Source organism: Dermacentor silvarum, chromosome 3, assembly GCF_013339745.2.
Source record: "Dermacentor silvarum isolate Dsil-2018 chromosome 3, BIME_Dsil_1.4, whole genome shotgun sequence".
Lineage (NCBI taxonomy): Eukaryota > Metazoa > Arthropoda > Arachnida > Ixodida > Ixodidae > Dermacentor > Dermacentor silvarum.
Genome location: NC_051156.1, coordinates 151,717,521 through 151,736,366, shown reverse-complemented (window position 1 = coordinate 151,736,366; position 18,846 = coordinate 151,717,521). Strand labels below are relative to the sequence as shown.

At 47.7% G+C, this 18,846-nt stretch overlaps 1 protein-coding gene across 2 annotated transcripts in view; it reads left to right on the top strand.

The window, feature by feature from the left end:
- The window catches only part of LOC119445932 (uncharacterized), a 276,735-nt gene that overhangs the window by 184,233 nt on the left and 73,656 nt on the right, over positions 1–18,846 (top strand). The window lies entirely within an intron of this gene.

Genomic DNA, 18,846 nt, shown 5'->3' with positions numbered 1-18,846 from the left:
TAAACGAGAAAGTATGCGCCAAAAAGATACATCACAATAAGATAAACTAGAAGCGAGTTCACAAGCGAAAAACAAAATACAAAATGGACGGTTGCGAGTACATTACTCGAATGTTTAACCTTTTCAGACACCCGCGTGGTTGCTGAGTGCATGGTTATGGTGTTGGGACCGCGGCAGGATCAAATCCCGGCCACGGCGGCCGCATTTCGATGGGGGCGAAATGCAGAAAACACCCGTGCACTCAGCTTTAGGTGCACATTAAAGAACCCCAGGTGGTCCAAATTAATCCGCAGTCCCAGACTACAGCGTGCCTCATAATCAGTTGGTAGTTATGGCACGTAAAACCCCATATTTCTTAAAGCTTTGTTTGGGGTGCAGGCTAGGCGTTCTCTCTCCCGATTTCGAGCTCGCCGAATCGCTTGGGGATCTTACGATTCTGCTTCCTCCAGGAGATTTCAGTGTCAAATATGTTTTATAGCGTTCTCGTTACAACTACTACGCTACTTGCACGATACTGCGGTTGCGATTGGTGAGTTTCGCCGCCCCTGATGCGTAGGGTGCCTCGATGCCTGTTAAGCATCCAGGCATCATAGTATAGATGGGTGCTACCAGAGTCCCCTTTGAAACGGGGGATGGTGGCTGGCGCAACCAAGCTTGTTTTTCTTATTTTGCCGAATGTCTTACCTATATTCTTTTTTTTTTTTTTTTTTACAGACAAAGAAATTCCCAGCGTCAAATTTTCTGAGCCATTATTGGGGGCTTTGTGCTTGTAGGCCTCCGTTGCTTGTGGTCTGCCTACTTTTCTGCCACCAAACATCCGAGCTTCTTTTACTAATCTCTGTTGTGGACATGTTTACTTTCCCCTCGCTCTCCCTGAACCCAAGGGCTTCAAGAAGGCAAGCGGTGCCTAACCCCACAGCCGAGTATATATCTTCACATTCTAATAAAACATGTTCCATCACTCCCCTAGCTTTACCGCAGCAAGCACATGCTTATTTATTCTTTGTATACATCGCTTTATAACTATGCGCTCTAAGGGATCCTGATCTCGATTCGAAAAGAGCTTTCCTTGGAGTTATCATAAAATAGTGATGCACGGAGAGCAACACAGCTGGCGGTGTTACACGGAACTGTGCTTTGCGTCACGTCAGCCAACATTCCTCTCTCATTGGCGGAAGCGCGCGTGGCGTCCACCAATGGGAGTATCACCTGGCGCCTCTCTCTCTCTCTCACTCACCTCTCTCGCTGCGGACAGCGCCAACGGCGAGCAATTGAGCAGAGAGCTAAAAGAAGCTAACGCTTTAGAACACGCGAACTTAATTGTAGAACACTTATTTGGTAATTCACGCAACGACACTAAAAATAGTATGACCATGATTGGCAGTAAAATTGACTTGATAAAATTGAATTATCTGGCGCTAGGACGACCCAAATACAAGAAAAAGATTTGAAATTCAGACGTCACACTTATGTGATGGCACTGAGGTTTCCACAATCGTCTCTTTCCTCCTTTACAATCACCATATATATTGACCCTTTTCGCGGAGCAGTTTATTTTATAGAAACGAGATGGCGCTCACGGCGGCGCGCCATACCTCCTCAGCGACCGCGCACGAATACGAAACCATTACCGCTTCAACCTTGCTTCTGTGCGATCCGCTGTCGGAAATGCAACTGAGTTTTCGCTAACACACTGTGCTCCAATCGTGCTAGATTGAATCATGTGGATTGAAGACGTGTGCAGTATAGTTGGCTGCTAAAATAGTGACTGGCATGTTAAGGAATAGAATGAATCTGTGAGGCGAAGTTCGCGGACCGCTGCTGAAACTGTCCGAACGTGTTACCGGCACTTCGTGATGTACGGCGTTCCTCGAGGATACAGAAATTTGCTCATCCGCCAGCCTTGTATCGCTAACCTTCAAAGAAAGGGCTTCATCCCCAGAACGTCGGCAAGAGTGAGTACCACTCGTTAAACAATGACAAAGGGAGTAGCGCCGCTTCCTATCATATTAAGTTGCACGCACGTTATCTATACACATCTGTCCCAAATGGCAGGAAAACTTACGCCCACTCTATCGCCGACGTATTAAGAATAAGTGAATGAGCGCACACTTGAATATATGCGCACTGTATAGGCACAATAAATGACGGACTGCACCTATGGCGTACGAGTGGTCGAAGCTGAATGTTTCGGGACGGTCCACAAGAGTAAGCGAGTTACTAGCTGTAATATATACTTGCTACAAGGTATTACAATGTACAAACCAGCTACGTTTCAAGCCTTGTGCGCAGCAAGAACAAATCTATCGGAACTGAGCTCACCCGCGAGCGATTAGGTAGAAAATAATCAGATAGTGGCCGCACCGAGCAACTCCACTGAGTCAGAAACTGACAAGCTACTGCTTCAAAATATTTACCGAATAAAGAACACAGAGCAAAGCACACTAATCCTGACTGAATCCACAACCGGAAAGCTTGGATAGCTTGGAATACATGTTTAGCCCCGCTTTTAGAACAAGCACCATATACGCTGCTTGCGCCGTTTGGACATAGCTTAATCAGGTCCGAAAGCGCTTTTGCGTGTTCTCTGAAGCTGTAATCAAAGCTTCGTGCCGTCCACCTAGTCACCGGCTACGATATCTCCGACAACAGAGGTTTTCTAAGCCGCGCCGGCGTCATACACTTCCATTGTAAACAAGGAGGCAACGGAGGCAGTTGAGGCAAGCAATGGACGCGTCACCATGTGATCAAACATGGCAGCGCCCACGGGATCGCCGCGAAAAGGGTCAATAGAGAGAGCAAACGCGACTTCTTCCATCGCGCGAAAGGCCGTAGGGACGGGACGGGACGGGACGGGACGGGACGGGACGGGACGGGACGGGACGGGACGGGACGGGACGGGACGGGACGGGACGGGACGGGACGGGAGGGGAGGCGACGTTTAGCTGCGGCACCAAATGCATGTTGTAGCGTTAGCTACACTGGCCTAGCCAAGCCCGTTTCGCGCGGCACATCAAGAGCCGTGCTGCGCATGCGCAAGGATCAGTGATGTCACACGGCTTGCGCACCGAAGCCGGCACCTCTCGCGCACTCCGCCGCCGCGGCGCGCGGCTCACCACCGCCGGTCTGCGCATTCCAGAGGAGTGACGTCGTAGCCGTGGTAGACGCACTGGCGCCGGCGCGCGCTCGCTGTGTAGTCGCCGTCTGACACTGCGCTGGAGCCGCTGCGCTTCTGACTGGCGTTTGCCAGCGTGGTATAGCCATGGAGAAGGAGAGCGCAAATGATTATGCCAGTCGTGTTGATGCTACTAGAAGCTCGGGAGTCTGCATCTATGTCAGGAATGGGATTGCTGCCAGTGAACTGCCAAACGTAGCGGTGCCTAAGGGTAAAGCCTGTGCCGTTCAGCTTGACGAAAGTGGTGTGATAATCGAAGCCGTGTATGTGCCACCGAACAATGCCGTTAAAGACACTATAGACGTAGTAGCTACGTGTATACCTAGTCGGGCGGCAAGTGAACTGTGTGGTGGCTGGTCACTTCAATCGTGCTCCAGACTCTCTTTGTGTTCCTTTGAAGGACAAGTTTAACCTCGACTTAGCCAGTCTTCCAACTGCACAGACGACCCAATGGGGAAGCACCATTGATGTTGTCTATCAGAGACAGACAGACAACTCCAAATACTGTGTTGGGGCCATAGAGACGGCAGCGTGTTACTTCACTGATCACCGAGTCGTCTTTGTGGCAATAGAGAAGCAACGTGACGTTGAGCAAAAATAAATATACATGTGCCACATAATACGTATACCGCGTGTGTGTCATTGGAGCAGCAGTAAGCATGACAATCAAGCTAATCCTTGACAATCTAGACAACCAGGAAAGCTAAGAATAATCAGCTGAACCTTTGCTAACGCAACGTATATCCTGGCATAGCCGAGCTAAGCCACTGCAACTTTTTTATATAAAAACGTTGCGAGGCGAAAAGGCGGTAAACACTTCGGACGCTGCTCGACGAGTGTCTCGTTCTGATCTCGTCGAAAACCTCCGAGCCGCCCCCAGAGTCACCGGCAACAGTCACCAACGCCGTGCGCATTCGGTGCGAACGCGGCCAAAACGCCGACGGCGTCAACAACATTTCTGCTCTTTGCTAGTGCTGCTGCATGTCCAAGTTGATACGGCTGACAAAACTATTATCCTTACTCCGTATAGCTCTCTACAAATTTGCTATCGCAATTGATGCTTCGCCTCTCCGGTGAAACTGCGACATTTTTTAACAGAATGAATAAAAACAATTTTTAAATAATACTTTACCGCCGTTAACTGTTTTCAAGCGGGTTGCAAAAGCGAATCCGTATTCCTATGACTGCTCGTTTCCCAACGTTCTGTCCGTGTAAAAGTGTCGATCCGCATGTTTGACCCGCAATCGTAAAGAACAATTTACAACGTGGCAAACAGAGAATTCATCCACAACCTGAAAAACTAAATTTCCAGAAGTGTGCAGAGAACACACCAACCTCGCCTCTCAGATAAAATGGTCCGTAGACGAGAAATCCAAAAGCTACCAAGAATCTCCGAGCGAAAAAAAAAGGATTATTTGTTATAGTGTCCACAACCTTGCCAAAACATTTAAAAATACGTCATTGCATGCACCATCATCTACTAGTATATCTATTTCCGTATTCTAAGAAAGGTTAGGATATTTTTTTAGCTTTTCCGAAATTTGCGGAAAAAAAAAGTTTTTTTCATGAATTTGTTTTGGCGACTTCAACATTTCCGGAAATTTTACATTTCCTAAAGCAGTCACCGCTTACGAACAAGTGACCCCTAGTTGGATAGTATACACCTTAACGATATTTCTGACCCACTTGTCACCATTATGCATAGCAACAACATCATAGCAATGCGTCGCTCTCTTTGAGAGAGAGAGACATTTATTAAGGTAGGAAAGCTGAGAGGTCAGCCTGAATCAAAGATCTGACCTGCTATACTCAGCAGTGGGGAAGGGAGACGGAGTAGAAAGAGAGAGGGAGAGGGGTGTCGATGATAAGGGTGAATATGGTGGTGAGTGAACTTGAACAGCAAGGACTTTTCAAAGTCTGCTGGCGCAATCAAGGTTGGCAGGGCGTGGACGAGATTTCTCGTTCCCTCTCCGGAGTTTCTCTCGAGCAGTGCGGATGAAACTGGCGAGGTTGAGAGTGGCGGAGCGGAGGGGGGAGCAGGCGGAGCGGTGGGACGTAAAGAGACACGTGACAGGAGGAGCGCTGGTACCAGGTTGCGCGGATGGGCACGCGGGATTGCGCAGTGCTCTCCAACATCCTAGGTCAATGGTGTAGTTGGATCTTGTCAAATTGTAGCTGTGGCTCAAATATATTTCGTACCGTCGAATATATTTCGTACGGTCAAATACAATTAGGCACGGTCAGCGAACAGTGAGGACGCGTCTCTCTCTAGCACAATTCCACGTGCGGCGATGTCTGCGCGCCTGACACTTTAACGACAAAAAGACACTTTTGCGAAAAATCACACTATTTTTTTCCATTGTTCGTGCAATTGGGGCATATTTGTTGTCTTTTACGTACACGAAAGCAACGAAAATGAGGGATAAGCTTGAGAGAAAAAAAAAAGAACAACCGCTTCCAACCGTGAAAGAGGATTTCGCTGTTGGTATTAGGGCTGAGCGATGTTAAGCCTCATCGGCAACAAAGGCGACTACTCGTTTCTGAAAAAACAAGCGCTCCGAAGTGGGAGGAGACCGACACACTGGCAAGTAACCCTGCTGCGCGAAGTTGTGTACGGAGCCTATAGTTATCGCGAAAACGATGAAATCACAACAACCACGCCAGCGAGAGCTTGGTGCTGCGGGCGGGTGGCCGGTCGGAAGCGAGTGCCGAAAAGCGAGGCGCAATCACCCGTCGAAATGAGAACGGCCGACTGCTTTCGCGTCCGCTGCTATTTACCGTCCGAAAGCGCCATTTTCCGGCCAACTGCGCGCAGAGGGGCCGTATTTTTTTTTTCTACCAAGGCTATACAGCAAAGTTATGGCGCAATACATTTGCCACGGAGGCTTGTTAGCTCAACCGGTCGAAACTTTCTGGAATGAGCCGTCGACGATTTGCGCATCGTTGGAGCGGCGATATCATCGCACAAAGGCGTTACGGTTCCTAGCGCGTGGCCACTTCTTTCTTTCTTTTTTTTTTCTTTTAAGTAATATAAAGCGGGTAGACGGTATCAAAGGTGAATTTTACGCCAACGGGGTTTAACAAATAGACTGGTTTGTTTTAAACGGCTCACATTAAATTTCGTTGTTAAGGGCTTCTCAGTTCCCTGAGCCGTCTTTCTTCTTATTTTTTTTTACGCTTACGAAACGGGTATCAGTTTTCCGTGGTTAATTAGAGCAAGTCGCGATTTATCCAACGATAATTTATCTGCATTCGCTGCTGTTAGTTGCGGCAAGAATGAGCTACTTTCTTATATAAGCACACATACACGTGCGTGATGGATGGATGGATGGATGGATGTAAAACTTTCATTAAAGTCCTGAGGTACGCGACGTGCGTGATGACTTCCGCAGAAACACGAGAAACCGCTAAGTCAAGCGACATCGCAACATTTCCCACTACATACAGGGTATCCCAACTATCGTGCACTCAGATTTAAAAATATGCAAATGCCACGTAGCTGGGCATAACCAAGGTAATGTTGCTTGTAGTTGATTGGAGATACTCAGATTATTTTTTTGCATTCCGCCTAATTCCATAATTAGTCCTATTTATTTGTTCAACTTCTCAAATATTATAATTAGATTAAAATTGTCAATGAGTAAATTGTAGGGCGACACGAAAAACTCCCGATACAGCTTTCTGTTGCTCGATACGTGCTACGCAAAAATGTTTTTCCGAGTGTGAAAGAAGCCCGCGAATACACGCAAAATTGCCGCGCGACTGGCCGCTCGAGGCACTTTGCGTGTATTTGCATGAGTGTATTTGCGTGTATTTTCCACGTTTGATAACATGAACTTCTGATAAGACCAACAGAATGTTTGTGGTCTCTGCGAATTTGTGTTCGCGGGAGCTTGCGTACTTTGAAATCCGCTGCGTCACACTGGCTGAGAGGTTTGGGCAGAAAAAAAATTCATAGCCCTTCCACTACTGTGAAGACGGAAGCCAGCGAAGCTGTGGATATGGTTTGTCGGCAATAGTGAATATTGCTATAGTGAATTTATATAGTATCATTATTGACTATATTGAGCGTCTTCGGCATGTTCGTCAAAGAGCAATGACACCGGCGTCTCGTTTTCACCCGGCGCGATGGCCAAGTAGTGCATTTGCTGCGCCAAGTCCGCCACATCGTCATCGACTGTCGTATGAGCCACTGCGTTCATAGCCGGGGCACACTGCACGGCATCGTCAGGATCCTGACGTCAGGATCCTGGAAGATGTCGTTAAACGAGGGTCCGTGCCATAACGAGTCCAAAGGGCAACTGCTGATAACAGCGCTAGCGCGATCTCTACGTCACGAGACAAAACGGTGGGACGATTGGTGGGACGTGCCGCAGCCTAGTATCGCGACACTTGTGAAAGAGGCATCGGCGGTGGCAAGGGGTATAACAATGGGCCATCCATCATCCATTTAGACACATGTGCTAATTAAGGCACAACAGACGAGACACAACAGACATAGAGCGAAAGCCAATGTTGATGATGATAGTTTTTTCTATACACGCGGACACGATCCTCGGGAACATAGCCTTTAACAGCTTCGCTGAAAAAAAAAACTGGTTTTCACGCGAAATTTTTTTACATGACCGATTCGATACTTTTTTTTCCTAAATGTGAGATAAAATAGAGCTTTGGAATTTAAAAGTTTACCAGTTTCACTGATTCACTATTCCTGTTTTGTCTTCCTTTAACACTACCCAACCAATCGTATTATTTTTCATGCACTGAGTTTGAATACTGCCTAATGCTAACTTAACCGCGGGAAATTTGAAGCAAAACTTTCTGACAAGCCGGATCGAAGTTTTTTCGTTCTGCATATAGCTCAATGAACCAATAAATAATTGCTATACCAACTCATTCTTAGCTCAAGTACCATTTAACTGTTCTTTTATTAGCATGATTATGTTCTGCATGATCACAAACAGAGGTGATCAAGTTGTTTTAATTTTGTGTGAAATGGTGTTTTTTCTTTGTGTGGTTATAAGTTGGTTTAGGGATAAACAAAAGTCGAAAAGATTTATTTTGCGCCCTTGAAACTTGAGGGACAAGAGGAGTGGTAATTAAAGTTTGCGCAGAGCTTTGCGGTACGTGAGGCCGAGACGAGCAACGCCATTAAACGTATGCAGTACTAAACAGCACTGCTATAGGTGCCATATGTTTCTTCCCACTCTCGTGTCTTGGCTAGCAGCGGTTTCTTGGCTCATAAAATTACGCTTCCTGGCAGAGTAATTGTGTGCGCTTGTCCGCTTTATGCGTGCCGTGCCTGAAAGAACGAACGTACGGCGGGAAGAAAAAGGAAGTGCTAAGTTCGTTCTTGTTCTTCGGTCTCTTAAGCAGCTCCATAAAGCAGCCACTAATTACCAGCCAAATCGCTTACGGTACATCTACCCCCCCCCCCCCCCCCGCTGCCCCTTGTGTCTCACTTTATTTTTTTCTGCTCCCCCCCCCCCTTTTTTTTTTCCTTGCAGTTTCCTGCCTTTTTGAGCGTTGCGCTCAGCCTGCAAATGTATGGATCCCTGCATTTTTCAACTCCACCCACCAGTTATAAGCAACCTTCTATCGACGCGTAATCCAGAAGCTTTCCCAAATCTTTTTTCGTCAGTTACGCAGTCGACCGTATACTGCGGGCCTGGCCACCATTTTCTCGAAAGACTCTCGCCGATGCGCCCAATACCCGATGCGAAGAGTCGCGACTGAAGCAGCGAACAGAAGCAGCATCTACCTGAATCTGCCTGTCATTCACCTTTCTTTTTTTTTTTTTTTGTACGTGATGTTTTATCTACTCACAGTGCCTCACCAGTCATTGTCTCCATCGCGTCTGAAAAAACTTGCCGCGACTCGACTGGTCGTTCACGCTTTCGCTGTCTCCGCCAGTCGCGCATTCAGTGCGCAGAAAAGATTTACGACGATGCCCGGTGACTGAACAGCTATTTTCAGACAGCGGGTTACCATTCGAGTCACGTGGTAACCAACACAAACACAAACACACACACACACGCACACGCGCGTGAGAACTCAGACAAATGCACACGCGGACGTGAATGCAGGCGCTAGACACTACAGGCGCGCCAGGACACACAAACACGCGTGAACACACACACGCACACAGACACTAACACACTCACCTACGATCGTACAAACGCACAAGCATGAAACTCGTATGTCACACGGAGGCAAGCGCTCAGTATAGCACGCACAGCTCTCGCGCCAGGCAAATGCCAGTTGACCGGACTGGTCTTCCTATATACACGCGCGCCCAACTATACAGAGACGGTAGGCGTGCCTTCGCCCGGTCTGTGTGCGCGACATCGGGTCGTGATCGGGTCTGACAGAGACGAAGTGACTGCTGTCAACCGCGCGCGCGCTGTCCCCCCGGTGCTTGGGGCCGAGGTCTACCAGTTTCGCGCTAACGTTCGAGAACGCAGTAACAGTTGGGGAAGCTCCTCTGCAGCTCGTATACGGGAGGATTGAATGCGGGCGTGCCGGGGTCTCTGCTCGAGGCGGCCAGATTTGGAATGTCAAACGGGATATGCGTGACGGCCTCGTAACGGGAGAAAAAGTACGAAAGAGTGAGAAAGATCTTGTCATTGGCGCGCGGCGGAGTCGTGCAGGAGGTGCTTCGGGGTAAATCTATCGAGCCTCCCTGCCGCGTACTGAGAGAGCTTTAAAGAGACGCTGATGAAAAACAAATTCGTCGGCCCTTCTACTCCGTGAAGATAATTAACCAGTGAAGCTGAAACGGGCGGCCCCGGTGTTTATCACTGGGTTAATCCCGAGGGTTCATTAAAGTATTTCTCAGTTATGAGGTTACACACACGTTCGGCTGCGACGGAGAGAACGACGTCACTGACGGTATGCCCGCAGTCCGCCCTTGTCGCTTGCGTTCGATGTCTCTCGAGTTTGCTCGGCGGCGTGGTTAGCAGCATTCGCCCGCCATTGCCGCTTGCGATTCTTCGAAATTAGATAGCTTTAAAATCGAATCTGTCCGTTACGTAAGACAATGAATAGCTCATACCCCCTCAAGCAATGGCTCATACTTCCGTAAACCGGGCCTCCCCGTTACGGCGACAGAAGAGAAGTGAAATTCTACGCTGGAATGATGAGCGGCAACGCAGCCAGCTGGGGAAGAAGACGACGACGATGAATGCGGGAGCAGTGGCACGAGCGCGTGTCGAGCACGAGCACGAGCCAGCTGCGGAAGAAGACGACGATGCTCGAGCCAATGCTGATGATGGTAGTTTTCTATACACAGGCGATTTCGCCTAGACATATAAAGCCTCGCTTTAAAAAATCATTTGAGCTGCATTAGTAGATTGACCTACTGCTGGGTGTCCGGAAAGTTCCATTGTGCAGTGGAAATGGTGGTCTTTTATTCCGGTTTTACTTCCGGCAGTTCAGTGATCACAACAGAAGATGCTGAAAATGTCCACCTCCTGTTTGAAGACATGTCTGCACATGACACTGCAGGTTGTTCAACACTCGGGGACGAGTTTCTGGAGTTATCCGCGCAAGTGCGGGGCAATGGTTGTCTGTAGCTTAGGCAGTGTGTGACGATTGTTCTCGTATACCCGTCCTTTGATCCCCCTCCACACACACACACCGACGTTATCAGTTCTCTCACTACCATATAGCCCGTGAAACTGCCATGTCATTCACAATTATCTTATTTAATTTTACTTTATCGCTGCCCAGTTACTTTTCGGACACCAGTGCAACACGCTAAGCGAACGTTGCTCTTTACCGGTGTCACACGGGCAACTTCCATCGGATCAAATCTCTCGATGGTGATTGGCTCCTTTGCGCAAGCTGCTGAAGTAAACCAATCGAGACCGAGAGATTAAATCGCTATCGGGTTCGATCGTGATCGAGAGTGCTCAGTGTGACTAGGGTATTACTGGGAAGGGTAGGCTTGGTATGCAAGAGAAGACAAGACGCATAAACGAGAAGACTGCTGCCCGTCCTTTGTTTCCTCGCGCCAGCTAGCTGTAACTTTGACGACGTCTGCTCGGGCTTAGTTATGCTGTTTATCGGTAAACGTCGACTGCATTGCGCTATAAAAGAGTCAGAGAGTGAACTTAGCAAGTTTCGAGAACGTTTACTGATCCATAGCTTTCCAAATACGAAAAAGTAATGTATTCTCTGAAATCCATGACGCCACACTTATCTGCCGGCCCTGGGGTATCGGCGTGAAATTGAAGAGGTAGGTCATTGGCCTTCATTTTGTCCTCTAATTACCAAGCTATTACAGCGAAAGTAACTGAATCAGATTTTCTTAAAGAATACTCAGACTAAACTGATAAAGTGTTTATCTTTCGTCTACTTTTGATCAGCTTGGCCATATGTTATATAAGGGCTACTTTCCGGTATGCAAGCTGATAGCAACGGTTTCAGCAGCTATAGACTTGAAGCGCACTCCTAGATAGTTTGTAGTTATTGTTCCAGTTGGCACTGCTAAAGAACGTCTTTGTCTATGTCGCTCTTTTTGCATAAGGACACTGCAAGCACCTGAGTTGTTAGTTATCTGAAACGTCCCACAGCAAACTATATATACCTAAGGTATAAGACTAAAGGAAGCTGCATTCGTTGATTGAGTGACTTCGCTCGAATGAAATGCAAATTATGTAGGTAAAAAGCGAGACGAGATCACACAATATATCCTCAGCAGGGTACTCTAGCTGTCGTGAGTGTTGAAATTAACGTACGAGCAAAATGTTTTAACGCGGCGACGCTCCTTTATTTCACACGGCTATCGCATCGCGCAAACCAGAATAAAAGCCCGTCCGGGTGGGCCAGGCAATGGCGAAAACCGTATAAGCCAAGTACAACACGTTTTAGCGTTTTCTGCATCGAATTAACATCTCGACAAGCGCGCTCTTGTTTGTTGTGATCCTGATTCCTCGGAAGACATATCGGCCAGCGCCGCGACTGAAAGGACCCTCTATTCACGCAGTGAATAAAGTTTTTATGAAATAAAGTTTTTGTGATGATGAATAAATTTTATGATGATGATTATGATGATGACTAACAATGGAACAAGTACTTTTCCTGACTCTTCCAAGCTGCAGTCTACTTACACTCCTCTTTCCTGTGGAAAAGTCAGTAAAGCCATTACGATAAGGTATCTATCTATGCATTTCCTCCTTGTTTATTGCATCTTCTTTTAATACAACCATGAATCCAGACGTCTGTACAAAGTTGCTTACTCAACAGATTACTCAAATCAGGCCTCTACTGCGCTTGCATCCTATAACCTATAATTTAGGCTACCACCGAAAATTCAGCGCAACAGTACCCGCCTTCTGCGCAGGCGTACAGGCAGGGAGCGTCGTTTACATGTCGTTACGAGCATAATACTGAATCTATGAGCGACATATCATGTGAGTGTTTTAATTACATCAAAGCTCGACGCACGTGGGCTGAGACTCTTGCCCGCAAATACAACCAACCGTTGTCAGGACTCTTATCCCTGGAGCTACTGTAAATCTTTACTTAGTTATTCGATTTCCTGAAGTGTTTACTTCTTTCCCTCTAAGTAAACCTTCGTGTTATGTTGTTCGCCTCTTCCTTCTGTTGTAACCGTCTCATTCACAATGCTCATCTTTCTTACCGTCTTTTCGTTTCCCAGCGCGGAGTAGCTGTCTACAAAAATTAACCTCGGGCTGACCTCTCGGCTTTTCTAATCATTAAAGCTTGATCTCTCCCTCTCTCTGCTCAAAACAGCCTTTTTCGTAGTTATGCGCATTCAAATTAGAGCTTGAGAGTGAAGGAATACCCTACCTTTACATTATGCCGCGTATTGTGGCGTTTCAGTGAACGAGCAGCAGCAGCAGCAGCCTGCAGTGCGCCAACACCCATGATGATGACGATGATGATGATTTATTAGCATACCCTTTGAAACAGGATGGTGACAAATAGTCACTTAGCCTGCTTGATTGAATCGGGTATGCTATACCCACTCTCGGAGAGTCAGCGTCGCATGAGCGTTGCCGTCGAAGCTGGCTCGAACGGACCTCAGTGTGCTTTCGGTCAGTTCATGGTTGCTGCTGTTCATCGGATGGAAAGTGCCGTGAGAACTCCACTATATATTAGGCGTGACTTTGCACCTACCGAGATTCCATGCAACTTTACGGCGTTCCACAGCATGAGCCGGGCAGGCACACTTCGGCGCGCGCAGTCAGGTGTAGAACTCGGGCTTGCGGAATCGAGCGTGTTCCGTATACGAAGGCGTCGAAGCGCGAACCCTAATCACGCCAACTTTTGGGCGTGCACGACGTGACCGCGCCCAACGGTTGTTCATTAATTAACCCTACTTCTGGTCTCCCGCGGAACTCTTTTGCCGCGCTCGTCAGGGCCGCTGTATGCAGTAGCAGCATGGACGCCGCAGATGGGCCTGGAGAGAGAGTGAGAGATTGTGGTTGTGAAGAGGAAGAGGCGCTAAGGCCTGGAGGAAAAGCGACACTGCGTCTACGCACTTGACCGTCGGCGCGTGTGAGGTGATCGACCGGGGTCGAGCAGCAGTGGGTTTGGACTCTCGGGGAACCAGGAGAGGGTTAACGATAGCATCTCATTAGCCGGGATGCGCCCGGTGGTCCCTGATTAACCTCGGTGGGCCAGCGCGTACCGTACGGCTTCGCGTGGATTTGGCTTGCTCTCGACGTCTATAGCGGCGGGGCGGTATGTTTAAAGGGGACTCCCGGAACGCACTCGTAACAAAGTCGCGAAATATTCCGAATTTAAAGTGGCACTACTGCTGTTAATCCAAGTCTGAATGATTGTTTACAGTGATGCGTGTTAAGGTTATCCTTTCGGCGAAACTTCGTCGCATCTATTGCAGGTATCCAAGGAGGGATGATAAAGTAAGGAAATGCTGTGATATAGCTAGCGAAACGAAAGGTCTCTCCACGTGGGATAAAGCTTTAGCTCGGGGACTTCTTCTATGTAAATACATGGGAAATGAGAAATTGTTTTTCTCAGCAACCACTGCACCAAATTGAATGAGGTAACTCTGCAACGCAGCAATGAAAATGATATCACGAGTCTGTAAATTGCATCTGATATTACATCTAAATCGGACAAAATTGATTTCAACCCTTAAATACACCACGTGGCTCTTAAAAACACCACTATTGCGAACTTTTGTGCTACCCTTGTACACATTGTATAAAACATGAAGATATAAATTAATATATCAAATTTCTCCGCTTTGGGTGTTCTAGCGAATGCTGTTTAATGAACTGTGATATCTGTTCTTGGTGCAAGGTTGAGGATTTGTAAACTTCGCTGCTTCCAATTTATTTAAACATACCAATTTTCGGCAATTTTTGTAAAAAAAAACGTTTAGGTCCTCAATCGAAATTCCGCTTCCCAGCAGTCACTAGAATTTAACTTTTTGTTTCAAATGCAACAAATTTCATTAAAATTGGCCCTTAGGTTATCTCAGAAAAAGACATTTCTGCGTTTTACATATATTTGATCAGGTGGCGTCAGAGTTTAGACCCGAGATAAAGCTTCGTTTCAGTCTGTCGGCAATGTAGCATTTAACAATCTTTAGCTAAAGTGATAGCCATATCCCCTTTGAGCGCAAGTAAAACTTAAAGACGTTATACACAGGCTTGGGGCAGATGCATGTCCTCTCAGCGTGAAAGGAAATGATGATAATGAAGACTCAATTAATGGTACAAACCCACTGTGAGGGATAGGCCACGAACCGGGTCGTAATAAGACTGAAAAGTGAAATAAATCGGTTAACAAAACATAAGTAATAAAAGAAAAGAAAATAAATTAATAATCGAAGATGAGAAATACACTGATAATAATAAATGAAATAAAGGTATATAATAAGGCAGTCAGCCTTGTCTAGATAGGAAATGCCTCGCTAAGATAATGATGATGCTGACCTCAGGAATTGTGACGCATGCGCACTGTAGGAGATTTGCCAAGAATGTGGACTGCGCGCGAAATGCGCGCCACGGAATGGAAAAAGAACGTCGGCACCTTCTTTCTCAATTTTGTGGTTCAGCGGAGTAATCCCATGTTCGATTGTTACGCACGTTCGGTCTGCGAAAATAGACCCTGGTGATTTATTAACAAATATTTTATTACTCTGACAGTGGGCTTTTTTTTACTTTTTCTTTATTTTTACATTTTCGCGATCTTTCTACTATATATCTTTGAAAGAGAAGGTAACCGCCGTGCTCACTCGGTTCAGTTTATTTTTTATTATTATAATGCTTCTTCTACTTCCAGGTGAAGGTTTTCTTCCTTTCCCAACATCACTTACGTCCGCTTTTGTTTTTCAACATGTTTTCAAAGCTAAGCACGGGAAAGATGTTTCGCTAGTCACCGGCATTTCCCGATCGGTGCATGCCACGCGCCAAGCTGGTAGAAGAAAGCGAAGCTAAGGAAAAGATGACGTAAACTGGGTGGGGTAGGACGGGGGGGTGACTATCGCGCTGGTCGAGACGCAATAGAAAATTCTTTAAATAATGTCCAGCAACGGCAACAACGACCACGGCTCCAGCGGATCTTCGTTCGGCCAAGGCGCATCGACCACGGCGGCGGTGGCAGCGACGACGGCTTCCAACGACTGGGACCCCACAGCCCACGACCACGAGCTACCGTCCGACGAGTGCCTGGCGCGGGTCAAGCACGAGCTCGCCGAGCTCGAAGCGCGACCCCTGCCCTCGGCCTTCGTCGCGGCGGAGGCCAAGGACGTCACCAAGATCAACGCGCTCATCGTGGGTCCCCAGGGCACGCCGTTCGAAGGCGGCTTCTTCTACGTCCTCATCAAGTGTCCCCCGAACTACCCCAACAGCCCTCCCCGGGCGCGCCTCATGACCACGGACGCCGGCCGGGTCAAGTTCAGCCCGAACCTGCACGAGAACGGCAAGATGTGCCTGAGCATCCTGGGCACCGGTCCCGGACCGTCCTGGAGCCCCAACTACGGAGTCGCGGGTGTCCTGCTCAACGTGCAGTCGCTGATGACCGAGAGTCCGTACCACGACGAACCGGGCTACGAGGTTCAGAACCAGTCGCGCAAGCTCTCCCGCTACGACGCCATCATACAGCACGAGACGATCAGGGTCGCCGTGTGCGACCAGCTGGACGCCTGTCTCCGGGGTACGTCGTCGCTGCCCGAGCCTTTCAGGGAGCAGCTCTTTCAGGGATTCCCCAAGTTCTACGCCAAGTACGAAGAGGCGGTCAAGTCGCAGATGCACCTGACGGGCAGCCAGATGAACGACCCGTTCGGTGACTGGCGCGGGACCTTCCAGTACGAAACGCTGCTCACGCGGTTGCAAAATCTGAAGGAAGAGGTGACCAAGAGGAACGAAGCGGCCGCCCAGGCGAAAGAGAATCAGTGAACTTCACGTCGAGCGCCTGTTCCGAGAAGCCTGTTGTGCGAGCAGGCTCGGGGAAATACGTTGTCGCGGTTACTAAATTTAGGCGCTAGTGCAGCGAGTCGTTGACGGCAACTATATAGAAGTCGCAGAATTTTTCTTTAACTGTACGGGCATCAATTGTTTCTGCAATCGAACGAGACTTCGTGCTGCAGTTTAAAATTAAAACTATCAATATTTATGCGTTCGTGTTCTCTGCCCGCTGTGGTTTGATATCACTCTTCGCTGAGGGACCAAAGGTATTACGCAACTGTGACCTTTCTCAGTATTCGGCGGAAGGCTTCTAACATCCGCGATACTATAGTTTCGTCAATAACCAAGGAACATTTACCAATACTCGATGGTTTTGCGTTGTCTGGTATGGTTGGAGTGTCAGTAGGCGCTGGAATGTATAGAATTTAGCACTTTAGTTTATCCCAACGGATTGGAACGTAGAGATTATGAGCGAAAATTAACATTTGAAACTTCCTTGTAACTGTTTGACGGCACAGGAAGCATAAAACTCTCGTATAGCTTGACCTCTTGCCTCCAGCGTTTCTTTGGGCTTTTCCTGCAGACTGTGCGCGAGCTTCCTCCTCTAATGTGAGAACGGCGTTCACGAGAGAAATATGCGAGTTCACGCTCGTTCATTCGGGTTGAAGTGTTCTATGTGTGTAAGAGGCTACTACAAGACACGAATATACACTTGCACTTGAGCTATAGGAAAGGAGGTGGGTTAGCTGGCGATACCCATAGTCAAGCACGTAGGGTGGTTATTGTTTAAAATCGCAGTACCCTTTCCTCATTATTGTAACCTCCTCCGCTGTCCTCATAATGTGCCGTATTGCAAAGGAATACTAGAGTTTGTGACGACTCGGCTCAGTGAATATACCATGATAAGGGGAAAAAATATTACCACGCCAAATGCGATGATCCAAAGTAAGGTGCATGTGATGCGGCTGAATTTAATGATCCCATAGAAACACATGTTCAAAAAAAAAGGTACGCCAATATTAACACGCAATGAGGTGATCAACATGCCTCTTGTTTGCTTTGATTATAATACTGCCACGCTGTGTGGTTAAGTGCGTAGTTGGCAGTAGGCGCTTAATTGTCGGTGACGCCACACGCCGTGCCTTCGTGTCCGTCATATATCGTTGGAGCTGAAAGCCCGAATTGTGAGCAACTAGCCGCATCTGTATATATTATTGAAGGAAACGGTGGGCCAATGCATTTCACTGGGAGAAACACTTCCCCATTGTGGGCACGTGTCTTTGTCGTATGTCGACTGTGGCACAAACCCACTACCTTGTTTAGGTGAAGCATTACATTATTTTTAACTGCGCGAAATTCGGACATCCCACAGGAACCACGGAACACCTAATCACCTCGTGGTCTCTGTGTGGTATCTGATTATAGCGCGCTGTTAAAAAGTATGTATGATAAACGGCACCAACTTGTCCAGCAACAAGTCCTCTTAAACTAGAGAGAGAGAGAGGTTTATTTGAAGAAAGGCAGAGAGGTCGGCTTGAGCGTTAGTTTGCTCTGGCCTGCTACTCTACACTGGGGGGAAGGGGAGAGGGTATAAAAAGAGCGATGAATGATGATGATAAGATTAGGAGGTGCGTATATACATGTCCATCGTGACGTTGAGGTCATACTAGAGCCGTGCATGGAGTCCAGTGGCTTGAAGGAAGGCTATAGTCGCTTCGATGACCACAGCTGCGCTGTTGGCGTCAGGCCAAGGACCTAAGACAATCTCGTCAGACATTGGTCTTTTAGTCACTCGTTGAATAGCAGAAATGAGGCTCTGCCGTTCGCGCGCGTACGCTGGGCATGAGCAAAATGTGTGCTCAAGTGTTTCTGGCACTGGGCAGTGATCGCACTTGGAACCAGTGTCACTGTAGCCGATGATATGTGTATAACGCCTCGTGAGTGCAATACTATGTCACGTATTAGGCTGTATAGAAGGAAGCGTACACACCACCACGACGAGGAAGAGAAATGCAAGAAATAATAATAAAATACTCATAAGGTTGTCGCGATTACAACGTACGCTAGGGATCAATACATCGCCAAAATCATATCACAGCTCACGGCTTCACTGACACTGGCGGATACGCCCGCTAAGTATCTCTTTGCGACATATTCATGGCAGAAATAAACAGGACCCGTTATTCACGCTGTGTTTTCGTCCCAGAACCGCACCGATGAGCTCAACTCCAAACACTTTCGTGGCCAAATATGTAGTTTTGA